The 4096-nt window shown below is 47.3% G+C and overlaps 1 non-coding gene across 1 annotated transcript; it reads left to right on the top strand.

Moving 5' to 3' along the window:
- Positions 1-517: 517 nt before the first annotated feature.
- On the top strand, positions 518-584 carry TRNAL-GAG (transfer RNA leucine (anticodon GAG)). The gene has a single exon. It is a non-coding gene; the product is annotated as a tRNA-Leu (tRNA).
- The last annotated feature ends 3512 nt before the right edge of the window (positions 585-4096 follow it).

Raw genomic sequence — 4096 nt, 5'->3', positions numbered from 1 at the left:
ATACCAGAGCAGGGGTGGAATTCTAGCAGGAGCTCCTTTGCATATTAGGCCACACACCCCTGATGTAGTCAATCCTCCAAGAGTTTACAAAAAAAAAGCCTGTAAGCTCCAAGAGGATTGGCTACATCAGGGGTGTGTGGCCTAATATGCAAAGGAGCTCCTGCTAGAATTCCACCCCTGTACCAGAGTAACTGAAAGGTGCTCTGCCCAATGTTGGTTGTTGTTACTGCTGGAGTGTAGCAATGAGAGCAAGCCCTATGCATGCCCCTGAGTCCCTGGCTTGGAATTCTGCTTAATCTGATAAATCTGCTTAATCTGGCTTGGAATTCTGCTTAATCTCATAAATCTGCTTTGGAATTCTGCTTAATCTGATAAATCGAGCCAGCACAACAAATCTTCATTTCATTTAGATGATATCGATTCACATCTCATGCTCATAGACTAAGGTTAAAAAAGAGAGACCTTTCTCCCCATCTGCCCCCAGTCTTCAAAGGAAGGATTCTAAAGAGGGAGGGACGGTGGCTCAGTGGTAGAGCATCTGCTTGAGAAGCAGAAGGTCCCAGGTTCAATCCCTGGCATCTCCAAAAAAGGGTCCAGGCAAATAGGTGTGAAAAACCTCAGTTTGAGACCCTGGAGAGCCGCTGCCAGTCTGAGAAGACAATACTGACTTTGATGGACCGAGGGTCTGATTCAGTATAAGGCAGCTTCATATGTTCATATACGTTCAAAGAAAAGTTCTGAATCAAAAATGGTATAATTTACTTAATTCCCTTGCGTGGTCACAGAACAATGTTTGCTCATCCTCCTTTCTTTCGCTTGGAAACCCCCACTCCTCAATGACTTTTTTTTTGCAGGCTAATATTAAAATGCTGTTTAATTCTAGTTTAGAAAGTTCTCCCACATGAGTGACATTAAATATTTAGACTGGCAGGAAGAAAGTTTATTACAAAAACCCCCACAAAACTCTTCTTGACTATGTCTATACCAAGATAAACTGTACCATTTTGATTTGTATCCTCGTATTCTTTAAAATGCAAACTTTGAATTCTGTTAAGAAGATGATGATAAACTCTGTAGAAGAAGAAGAAGAAGGCTGTAGATTTATACCCCGCCCTTCCCTCTGAATCAGAGTCTCTGAGTGGCTTACAATCTCCTATATCTTTTTCCCCACAACAGACACTCTGTGAGGTAGGTGAGGCTGAGAGAGCTCTCACAGGAATTACCCTTTAAAGGACAGTTCTGTCAGAGCTATGGCTGACCCAAGGCCATTCCAGCAGCTGCAAGTGGAGGAGTGGGGAATCAAACCCAGTTCTCCCAGATAAGAGTCTGCACACTTAACCACTACACCAAAACAGAGGGGCAGACTGGCCATCTGACTTACTTACGGGGAACTTTCCCAGTGGGTCACTCACTGTTCTACATGATTACTGGTGGTCAGGAGAAAGAGATACAAGACTTAGTCGCTCTACTAATACTTCAGGGGGCATTTGGTTTATGTCCTACTTTGGCAATGATAACTGGTCACAGCTCAACCAGCCTTCTCTTCCCAGATTGCTTCCAATTTGTGAGGAGAAACAATGGTTGAACGAATGTCCTTTGTCACTTCTGGGCAAAGTGATCCCGGTAGCACTGTATTGTTCAACTGCCACTTGGACAGATGGGCTTTATCCAGGGCTGTTTTCTCTTCCCTGTCTGCTCCTAAAGTGCTAGGTATAGAAAAGATTGGGACAAGCTGTGAGCTCCAATGTCTCTGTTCCATCCTCATTCTCCCCATATTTCTTTTTTTAAATTTAACCACGGTGCAGTGTTGAATCCAGATTAATGCTACCCACAGTTTCAGACCATGTGAGAGTAATCTCACCATGGTTAGGAGCAGGGGTGGAATTCTAGCAGGAGCTCCTTTGCATATTTGGCCACACCCCCTGATGTAGCCAGTCCTCCAAGAGCTTACAAAAAAAGAGCCTTGTAAACTCTTAGAGGATTGGCTACATCAGGGGTGTGTGGCTTAATATGCAAAGGAGCCCCTGCTAGAATTTCACCCCTGGTTAGGAGATTAGGAATGTTTTCATCTGTGCTTGATCATAAACTAGACATAAAAAGTTACACTTGGCCTACAGTTGTTTGAATTTATTAATTTTTCTTCAGAACAATAATAGTGGTGGGAAGTGTCCTCTAGCTGGAGCTGACTTTAGATAGAAGAAGATATCCCGCCCTCCACTCTGAAGAGTCTCAGAGTGGCTCACAATCTCCTTTACCTTCCTCCCCCACAACAGACACCCTGTGAGGTGGGTGGGGCTGGAGAGGGCTCTCACAGCAGCTGCCCTTTCAAGGACACAGTCTCAGAGCGGCTCACAATCTCCTTTACCTTCCTCCCCCACAACAGACACCCTGTGAGGTGGGTGGGGCTGCAGAGGGCTCTCACAGCAGCTGCCCTTTCAAGGACACAGTCTCAGAGCGGCTCACAATCTCCTTTCCCTTCCTCTCCCACAACAGACACCCTGTGAGGTGGGTGGGGCTGCAGAGGGCTCTCACAGCAGCTGCCCTTTCAAGGACACAGTCTCAGAGCGGCTCACAATCTCCTTTACCTTCCTCCCCCACAACAGTCACCCTGTGAGGTGGGTGGGGCTGGAGAGGGCTCTCACAGCAGCTGCCCTTTCAAGGGCAACCTCTGCCAGGGCTATGGCTGACCCAAGGCCATGCTAGCAGGTGCAAGTGGAGGAGTGGGAAATCAAATCCGGTTCTCCCGGATAAGAATCCACACTCTTAACCACTACACCAAACTGGCTCTCCAGGGTTTTCAAGGCAAGAGACATTAAGTGGTGGTTTGCCACTGCCTCCCTCTGCCTAGCTGCTCTGAACATCCTTGGTGGTCTCCCATCCAAGGACTAACCAGGGCCGACCAGGACTTTTTTTGTAGAAAAAGCCCAGCAGGGACTCATTCACATATGAGGCCACACCCCCTGACATCACCGGAAGTGATGTCACCCGTATAGTAAGTTACTTTCTGCGCATTGACACAGAACAGTACAGTGCCATCAGCAGCACTTCATGGATGCGTGTTCTCACATAGCCCAATGAGAGAACTTGTTCCCCTCCCCCCCCCAAAAAAAAGAACAGCCAGAGAGGGAGCCATGTGTGGTGGAGCCGGCAGTGGCAGGCCCTGCTTCTCCCAGGAGGAAGTGTTTCTGGGCTGCTCCGCATCTCTCGCTCTCTTTGCAAGTCCATTGGAGGTAGGAGAGAGGATGCAGCGCACTGTCTGGAATCATATGGCTGCCTAGTGCCTTCCATCTGCCAGAGACGTTTTTTGGGGGGCCGGAGCCCTGGCCAAGCCAGCCAGAACTGTGTTCCTGTGCATTCCTGCTCAAAAAAAGCCCTCGGGCTGACCCTGCTTACATTCTGAGATCTGAAGAGATCAAGGTATCCTGGGCCAGAGAAGCCATGTTGAATCAGGCCAATGGGCCATCCAGTCCAACACTCTGTGTCACACAGTGGCCAACAAAACCAGGCACCATCAGGAGGTCCATCAGTGGGGCCAGGACACTAGAAGCCCTACCACTGTGCCCCCCCAAGCACCTAGAATACAAAGCATCACTGCCCCAGACAGAGAGTTCCAACAATATGTTGTGGCTAATAGCCACTGATGGACCTCTGCTCCAGATGTTTATCCAGTCCCCTCTTGAAGCTGGGTATGCTTGTAGCTGCCATCATCTCCTGTGGCAGTGAATTCCATGTGTTAATCACCCTTTGGGTGAAGAAGGATTTCCTTTTATCAGTTCTAACCCAACTGCTCAGCAGTTTCATGGAATGTCCAGAAGTCTCAACTGGGGCAAGACACAGGTGGATTTTTAATATTTTCCTCCTCAGAATAGTAGCTTCCCTCCCACTTCATGATTAAAAAAAAAAAAATTACAAGTATACACTTGTGCATTGGTTTGTTTTAAAATATGTATGTTTGCAATGACAACGTTAGTAAGGGGGAAGAGAGTAGTTAATTAAACCATTTGTTATTCTGCAATAGGCTTGTTCGTCCTGCATAGCTCCTCGCCTTCTCCACCCACTAGCAAAACTAGGATAAATTATGTGAAAAAAGTGGCAA

Source organism: Heteronotia binoei, chromosome 20 (assembly GCF_032191835.1).
Source record: "Heteronotia binoei isolate CCM8104 ecotype False Entrance Well chromosome 20, APGP_CSIRO_Hbin_v1, whole genome shotgun sequence".
Lineage (NCBI taxonomy): Eukaryota > Metazoa > Chordata > Lepidosauria > Squamata > Gekkonidae > Heteronotia > Heteronotia binoei.
This window is presented reverse-complemented; position numbering and strand designations above follow the sequence as displayed.